This window comes from Acyrthosiphon pisum, chromosome A2 (assembly GCF_005508785.2).
Source record: "Acyrthosiphon pisum isolate AL4f chromosome A2, pea_aphid_22Mar2018_4r6ur, whole genome shotgun sequence".
NCBI lineage: Eukaryota > Metazoa > Arthropoda > Insecta > Hemiptera > Aphididae > Acyrthosiphon > Acyrthosiphon pisum.
In genome coordinates, this window is record NC_042495.1 from 26,476,508 (window position 1) to 26,486,499 (window position 9,992).

Genomic DNA, 9,992 nt, shown 5'->3' on the forward strand with positions numbered 1-9,992 from the left:
TTTTTGAGTTACAGTAAAATTAAGTTTTCGTTTTTGTCAAAAATTGGTTTTGCGTAAAAATTCGCGTTTTTCCGTTATTTTTTTAAGGTTTTTCCTGCCACTTTTGAAAAGTATTTGGAAATTTTCACTTTTGACCCCCCAAAGTACCAACTAGATTCACTTTCCTTTCAGAAAAGGTACAACTTTTGAAAATCGAAGCATTTTTACTGCTCCAAAAGTTGTCGTCAGACACAAAAAAAAAAAAAAACACACATCATTGTAAAATCAATACATTCATCACTTCGTTCAGAATCTCGCTCAGAAAAAGTAAATTATACAGCCTGGTACAGTGTCATATTTTATTATTATTGGTATAATATTATTATAATAATTATGTTACTACAAGAGGGACCAGAAAAAAAATATAATTCACGACAGTGGTGCTGCTAAATAGCCTACCCAGTACCCCGTGTTATCATAGTTTTATTTTTTAAATGTAAAAACTAAAAATAATAAGGACATGTTTTTCTCAATATTTATTTACAAACATTTTTATACTGTATACTGTATCTGGGAATACTTATTTGATTTCAAAAGAATACAAAATAAAGATTGTCGTTGAAACAATCGAACCACAAAAACCATCATCATAGTTCAATATTTTTCTAAGGCTGCTCCATCCAAAATTTGTTGAAAGACACGAAAAAATAAAAAAAAAAACAAACAAATAAACAAAATCACAATATCGTGGTGAGATCAGAACAATCAACGAAACCATTTAGAATCTAAGATGCCCAATTTTATTTTCTAATATAATACGTTATAACATGTCTGGTTTGTGATTTTAGAATTACCTATAAAGATACTGTATACGCATGCAGCAGGTCTGTAATATAATGTTGCTATATATTATAGGGTAATACATTCGAAGTACAAAAATGTGTGTTGAATGTTTTACTAAACTTATGGGATATTGCATATTCAATGATTTCAAGCATATTAATAATGCGTAGGGATTATGTTCATAATTGATTATAAATCAACAAGACGTAACAACAGACAAATTTTCATCACCATACCGATGAGTATTAATTGTAAAGATATTATGGTTGATATGGTCTTAGCGAACATTTATTGAATGAAAAAAAATATTTATACCAAAAGCTCATATTCCCCATAGAGTTCTGGAAGAACACGAACGCAATTTGGTATTTTTGATAAAATTCCTTCTAATAATAAGTTTAGTTATTTAATTATTGTAAAAAAAAATATTTTATAAAGCACCTTAATTCCTTCACGTATTTTTATTTTCAAAAATTACGCACCGGATGTCCATATATCTATAGAACCAATCACAACCCGTTAGGGTGCCTGAATTAATGTCATCCTTAATGAATAATTATGTTGTTTTTTTTTTTAAAGTCTATTCCCATGTAAATACAATTTTTTTTTTTAAATAACTGCATATTTTCGTTTTTATAGTGCATATATATGTATGCACGTAATAATATCTCATTGTTTTTGAGCGTCTTAAGGTCAGAGACCTGAACTGATAATTACCTATTATAGAATAATAAAATACCTAGCCTTAGTGCTTCGTAATTGCATCATGTACTGAACACCGAGTATAGAACACTAAGTATGGCAACTGCCAATGAATCATTTAAAATTTTAAGTTTTAATAGTTTATATGAGAGGTGATTACAAATTATAAAACATTGAAATAGTCCTATTATAAGACCCCCTCCCCCCCAAAAAAAAAAAATACATAATATACGGACATTATCTATAATTATTATAAGCAACTATATTATCTATTATAAAATTTATCTAGCAACACTATGAAAACCATTTAGAACTGCCGTTTTATGAAGCCATTTTACTGGCAACCATATATACTATCTTAAATCGTGGTATAAGAGGAAAACTACGAATGCGCGCGCACACATATATGTATATATAATATAGAATGTATACACTAATTATGCATTGGATTGAAAGCGTAATATTTTTCAGTGTCATTGATTATTTCATGCGTTTACTTCCACGAGAGCAGAGCAAGGAAAGTTTTCACTTCAAAATGTGTCATACAATTAAATAAAAAATAATAATTTTAAAAATATTGGCCAAAAACTGTTTTAAAGAAGTTTAAAAACATCTCGACAACGTATTTAAGACAATTTAAAAATATTTTCTTTTCTTAAAAAGCGTTCTGCAAATATATATAAAAATATTAATTTGCTATAATTATTATATCAACTACCGTAACGTGGGGACACTTCGCACCTAATTTTGAATATTATTTGTTTATTTCTGCGTGTATGAAAAAAGTATTTAAGTTATAACTTTAAAACTTACATCAGTTACTTTAGAGTACCTAAGTAACATAATATATCCATTGTCAAATTACTTTATTTTTCTTCATATTTTTAGTCATAATATAAAACCATGAAGCCTATCAAAAAATTCAAATCGTTGGCACCTACAAAATTAAATTAAGACAGACTGTGGTCTATGACTAAAAATAGTACAGATGTCATCAGTTTGATTATGATCGGGTTCATAGAAAAGTCGTCTATGAATTTCACCGAAGGTTCGAGTTCATAAATGTTTTCGTTCAAACTCTATTGGTAAATTATGTCATATATAAATTATAATTTTTACGAACGCATGTATTAATTATTGAGGAAAGTATTTTTACTGACTGTAGGATTCTGAAATTTAAATTGAACAAAAAAATTGATTTAATCTAGTCAATAATTTGTTTAGCATGAAAATTCCAATTTTTTTTCTGGTTTTTCACGACGCTTTCAACAACTACTTGGAATTTTGATCTCCTGAATGCGCCAACTAGATCACTCTACCAGACCCAACCACATTGATTCTGGTGTACCCCAAGGAGCCCATATTTCTCCATTATTATTTTACTATTTATTAATGATATTAATTCAGTCATAAAACACTCTAATATATTACTTTCAGCCTATGACGCCAAAATCTATATAACTATTAATTCTATTGACGATTATTCAAAATTACAATCAGGCTTAGATAATTTTTGCAGTTGGTGTTTAAAAAATCGTATGGAATTAAATCTAAGTAATAAATGTTCTGTAATAATTTTTTCGCAAAAAAAAAAAAAGTATCTTACATACAATTATTATTCACTAGCATATTCACTTAGACGTACATAACTTGTTAACAATTTTCGAACATTGTTTTCAATGACCATATTAATAAAATAAAAAATAAAGCTGCTTCCAGATTAGGTTTTCTTAAACGATGTTGCTCTGATTGTATTACCCATGTGCTTTCAAAAATATTTATTACTTTTTAGTACATCTTATCTTAAATTTTCCATTTAAATTACTTAATAATGAAATACATTGTGGTCCTTTACTAGAAAACCTTAATTTTAAAATGAACACTGCTAAAACTAGAAACAATAACTTTTTCTTAAAAAACATAAAAACCAGTTATTTACTAGATTGAGTGGGGCATTCAACTTTGTTTCGTATAATTGGGTAGGTATATATAAAATGTATACATTATTATATGTATATATTAAATGCAGAATAAATGAAAAATGCATTTTGTACGCGTACAGCGTATATCATTACAATTTATATTTTATATTTATTAATATGACCAATTCAGACATCCAGAATTGAGAAAACTTTTTGATCATATCTATATGGCGGTGGGCGTATTACCTTTTTTATTATATAATTACGTGGGCAAATGGTTTGGCTACAAACGAAAGGACTGGGTTTTCGTTAATTTCCTTCTTTAATATTCTAATATAAATATCGTGTGATGGTGATCTGGTTGGTTAACAATAATAATGGACTGTGGGGTGCCGATGTATAATATGTATTAACTTGTGTTTCTGGTACTAATCGATGTAAATATGTACATAACTTCGGGGTTAAAAATGAAACCACTGTAACTATATATTATGTATAACTTATAGATACACTGCTAATTGATGTACACACAAGCGAATGTGAGTTTTGCGAGAAGTCATTGAGTCTTTACCCATAGGCCAATATTAAACTGTAGAAGTACCTACCTAATATACCTAGCTATAATATAATATATTGTATATGTACCTACATCATGGATATTTAATATTCACTAAATATGACCAATTCAGATATCCAGAATTCAGAAATTGTTTTGATCATATTACACTATATGGAAAATGGGTATTAAATTTTTTTATTATATAATTACGTGGACAAATGGTATAGCTACAAACGAAAGGACGGGGTTTTCGTATATTCCCTTTTTTTGTATTCTAATATAAATATCACTTGATGGGGATCAAGTTGGTTAACAATAGTGGGCTGTGGGGTAAGGATGTATAATATGTATTAACTCGTGTTCCCGGCAGTAATCGATGTAAATGTATACTTACATAACTTAGTGGATAAAAATGAACTAAGAAACAACTATAACTATTTATTTATATTTATTAGATTGCAACGTCAAACCACACTAAAGTAACTGCAGTGCTAAATAAAAACATATAAAATATAGAATAGCACAGTAGGTAGCAATTTTAGAGTAAAATTAAAACGATAAAATTAATTAAATGCGCATTATCAATGAAATATGATAAAGAATTAACGAAACAAAACAGCATTAGGCATATTGTTTATAATACGAAAATTACAATCTGAGGGGATGCATAGACATGATTTGGGTACTATCGAAATTACTTATAAAACGTTAAGTGATGTCTTGAGTTAAAAGAAATTGTGATGGTCACTATGGTTTATATGTTACATTTATAATAAACATTGCATATACGAAAAACAATAATATTATAATAGTATTGATCATAAATTATATTTTTTATAATCAATTACTGGGGCCGGAGTGGCGCAGTGGTCACGCAGTTGATTACGACTCACACAGTCATCGGTTCGATTCATAGCAAAGTGCAAAAAAAATGTGTGTGATTCTACGCAGTCACCATTTTCCCGTGCTGTCGTCCGATTGCGTCATCCGGTTTCCAACTAGGTCCCACTCCACTGGGAGTGAAGACCGCACATGTCTCCTCTTGGAGAAGGGGGGTAGTATCATGCATATAGTGATATATACATAGATAAATAGATCACATGATCTCCCTACTACCCACTTGTGATAAGCATTGTCAAAGACCTTGAGGTCGTTACAATGAACAAATATAGAAAAAAAAAAAAAAAAAAATTACTGGATGTCAACAAATCGCTCATTATAAGCCCAGATAACCCAGGATCTTTCCACCATGGCTCTAATTATTATAATTATTTATTTCGATATTTTTTCGTTTGTAGTATTCTGTAACTTGTAAGTGTTGTAAGTGTATGATTGTTTTGTTAGTTAAATATTTGTTACTTAATTAGGAATTAGATGACTGTGAATACTGATTATGAACTAAAATTAAAGTACATATAAGTACCTATAAAATACCTACCTATTAAATAAAACATATTTATCAATTATAAATAGATCTGACTTATAATATAAGCTTGTGTCAAGACTGGGTACATTGTGATTTGTAATAACTAATCATAAAAAGTATGATTAGTGTGAAATTGTGGAAATAACTAAATTAATAAATTACAAAAATTGAAACATTAATTAATTTATGAAAACGTTTATACCCTTAACATTTATACTTGAAGTAAAAATACAAATTTTTTAATAATATAGATAAAAATGCACATTTATTGCCGAGATAAATTTATTTGTATTATGCATTTCCTAACATATTATGTTTAATAATAGGTATAATATTAAAATGTGTAAATGGCAATACAATTTAAATATAACTAATTGCTGTTAAAATATATACTATAACTAATAACTATATAATATCATAGGATACATTTGATAAGAAATTATAAAATTTTCATGAAAATGTTCATCACTATACCTACTCACTAGCCCTGGCTATAATGAAAGGCTATGCCTACTTAGTATTGATTCTTATTATCGTGAATTGGCTACAAACATAATAATATAAAACGTTTATAAACAATTATTATTTATTTATATTTTTTATTACAAAAAAAAATAGTACCTGGCCATATAATATGTCTGTTATTAATTTCCTTATAATCTATACACGAAACCAACCTATTAAATTTGTTTATTTCTTAGGTATCCATGTTTATATTTCAGTTTCGTTTAAAAAAACATTTAAATTATATACGTCAAAATTTTAACTTTTGTGCGAATAATATTCAATTTTTCCATTTGCCGTTTTAATTTGTTATTTCTTTAAGTGTTCAATAATTATTTTTAACTTTCCTTCCTTTCTTTAAGTTCGTGCAAAATTTTTTTTTTTTTTATCAATATAAATCATTTCACCGTTTTAGATACATATATAGGTGCACACATCAACAATGAATGCAATAATTTTAAATGAACAAAAACTATTATTTATCAGAACACGGATCCAAAATAGTATTGTACGTACCTCAATGTTTCATAGCTATTGGACAATATGGAAAAGTTAATGAGTCCACGTGATAGTAAGAAATTATTTCAACTCAGCCAAATTAAATTTGGTACCTATAAACAGTATAAACCAAGTAAGTTAGACAATTTTCTGTATTTTTTAAGTACATGTACATAATTATATTATATTTGCTTAGTATTTTTTTTTATAGTTAATTATAATAATATATAAGTAGGTAGGTGCTATAGATTTACACTTATTAAATAAAGTAGCTAACACTTAGAGCAAGGGTCGGTAACTGGCGGGAGACCACCGAAGGGAAATGAATTGACGCCAAAACTATTTTACTTTAAATTTTAATGCTGATTTATTTTTCATTATTTGTCTCTGTATTTAGACCATTAGCATAATAAACAAAAAGGTTTTCTGGACCTACAAAGTTTTTTTTTCAAATCCTCCGGGCTCCCAGAAACTATTTGCCGACCCCTGGCTTAGAGGGTGACTTGTGAGAGTGACGGTTGATAATTCAGCGACCAGAGGTTTTCAGTGATTTAGTTTCAGATGAGAACGAAAATTGTCCGCGGCACACCGGCCCCGTTTTATTCGTAATGAGTAAAATAATTATTGTATAAAATTGAATATTTTCGTGCCTAATATCTTCATCTCCCTGTCAAAAACATCACAGACTATCGCCGGCTGGCTTCACACACAAACAATTATTATCTGCATTTTTACGGCAATTTTTTTTTTTTTATTTATTCAAAATATGCTGTTGTGTTTATAAATTTTTTTATAATGATATTATGTATTAGTGTTAAAATTAGTCGAACAGCGTGAATCGTATTTTTAATTTCTCTTTTGAGTGAGGTAAAATTGTTTATTGCATTATTGGTATTGTATAGGCATTAATCTCTGTGTACGTTTTTTTTTTAATATTATTATTTTATGTTGCACCCTAATCGCCGCTAATATATTATTATAATACAAATCCGCTATATCCATATTATGTATCATGTGTGTAAAACGCAACTGTGGTAATTGCATTTTTATAATGTGTATGAGATATTATTATAGACTTAAAAACGCTATCATTACCCATAACTTAAATTTAATAATTACGCTGTAACAGTTCAAATAGCTGTCTATTTTAATTATTTACAATATAATATTATTATATCATTGTCAATTACTTATTATTACTTTAATACAATATACTTTAGAGCCAGAACGCTATTTCATTTATCTTTCAATCATTATTTGCGTATTTTATTAATTGTTCGCCCAAAAAAGACTATACTTAGGTACCTAACTGCAGAGTTCATCTTTGGGCCGATTCCCGTATATTTTCATTAATAATTTCTTATTATTCTTTCGTTATTCTTATGTTTTTTTTATTATTTGAATTATAAATAATATTATACAGCAACACAATTTATACTATCAGAAACTTCACACAGTAACACTATACACAATACACATAAACACATTAACCCATTTAACCACTTACACCCAACCATGCACTGCACTCGCTGATAAGTAACCCTGTCCACTACCTTTTAACTACTAGTATATATACATTGTGAGGAGTATTGGACAGGTTTGAACGGAAGTCGATGAATAGAGAATCATGTTGGTAGTTGGTGTTGTAGTGGTGGTGACATAGAAATAGGATTTTAGTAATCATGTGGTTGTTGAATAAAATTAGGGAAATAATAATAATAGTAATAACATAGTTATAGTTATAGTTTTAGATATAGTATTAGGAGTTAGGACAGTGTTGAATTTAAATAAGTATCCAGCTACCATCCTTTAAATAGTTTAAAATTACTGTTATTATAGTATCAATAATACGTTTCATCAACTATTCCCAGTCCAATCACATGGTCTTTATAAATTCAGGAAGTAAAAGCGGGTAACCCACCTTAAATTTTACCCATTCTAAAATCCCAAGCCCATAACCCACTGCCCGTACCCAATTCGACCCTTAAGTACCCTTTTAATTGTACCCGCAAATAATTGTACCCGATTTCGGACGCGAAATCCGCAAACAATTTATCTCGGTTTTGAACGCAAAACCCACAATCCATAAGCCGCGCGCAACCTATTCCACCTATGCCCCCCACACCCTGAGCCCGCAAACAATTGTACCCGGTTTCGGACGCGAAACCCTCAAACAATTTTATCCCGGTTTTGAACGCAAAACCCACAATCCATTAGCCGCGCGCAACTTGATCCACCTTTGCACCCCACATCCTTAGCCCGCAAACAATTGTACCCGGTTTCGGACGCGAAACCCGCAAACAATTTTACCCGGTTTTGAACGCAAAACCCATAACCCGCGCGCAATTTGACCCATTTTTGTACACCATACCATCCCTACCCGCAAATAATTGTACCCGGTTTCGGACGCGAAACCTGCAAACAATTTTACCCGGTTTTGAACGCAAAACCCCTAACCCGCGCGCAACTTTTTTTACCCGGTTTCTAATATACGAAACCCGAAACATTTTTACTCGTTTTGACTGCCTGGACTTATATAATACCATGTGAAAAATATAAATTCACCCAACGCCTGCAGCGCCTCGCTTGTCTCTTTCCAGAGGTTGTAACGCAATTAAATTCAACACAATATAGTAAGCTGAAAATGAGCGAATGCCGTTAAAGTTAAAACCTATATTCAATGAATCATTGGGTATTTATTTTATTTTATTATATTTTAAATTAATGTATCTATTCGCGTGAAGTACAGTTTTCGCAATATCAATCTATATTAATTAATTTTATTGTAGTAGATCGGCGTTCGCTCGTTTTCGCTTACGATGTGGATTAGGCCTACAGGGGACACCACAATAAAAAAAACGCGCCACGTGTAATACCTCATGATTTTAAACAACATAGACGATATATATGTCGATATGATATTATATTTTTTATTGTCTTGTCGTTTAACAAATCAACAGGTGGTGTGGAAACGTACACAAACCTTGTCGTACCTACATCGTAATCAAACTTGCGATAATATGTATTAAATTATATATACCTAACAGCGGGGCGATTATTTATCAGTAAACACCCGTTTCAAATAATTATTAAATATCAATTCGATAATATTATTCATATAGACACAGATGAGACGTAATGACGTCTTTTAAAGAACTACAAAACAATCACAACTAAAATCACCCTATATTATATTATTATCATATAAGCTTACGAATCGTTCTGATTAATCGAGCATTGATTCAATATATTTTAAGAATCGTTTGTTTTCGTTTGTCGAACGTAAACATAATATGCTTTCTTTCCGCAGACCAAAAGCATTGCATAATTATTTACCCGATACATAAGTAAAACACTATTATCACTCAACAGCTTTCAACACACTAAACGAGTAATTATTAATATTTTAGACCAAAATATTATATCGATTTGATTTCTGTAATTGTATACTATTATAGTTCGTACGATCTCAACATATTTTAGAATTCCTGGTTATTATAATTTTATTTTTATATGATATTATGATCAACATCGGAAAAAAATATATTTCCTGATTGGT

The 9,992-nt window shown here is 29.7% G+C and overlaps 1 protein-coding gene across 1 annotated transcript in view; it reads right to left on the reverse strand.

Moving 5' to 3' along the window:
* LOC100575684 (G-protein coupled receptor Mth2-like) overlaps positions 1 to 9,992 on the reverse strand; it is a 28,159-nt gene that overhangs the window by 15,583 nt on the left and 2,584 nt on the right. Inside the window, exon 2 of the mRNA XM_029490232.1 lies at positions 6,452 to 6,546. The gene's annotated coding sequence lies outside the window, so the exon portion shown is untranslated. The remainder of the gene's footprint in view (positions 1 to 6,451; positions 6,547 to 9,992) is intronic.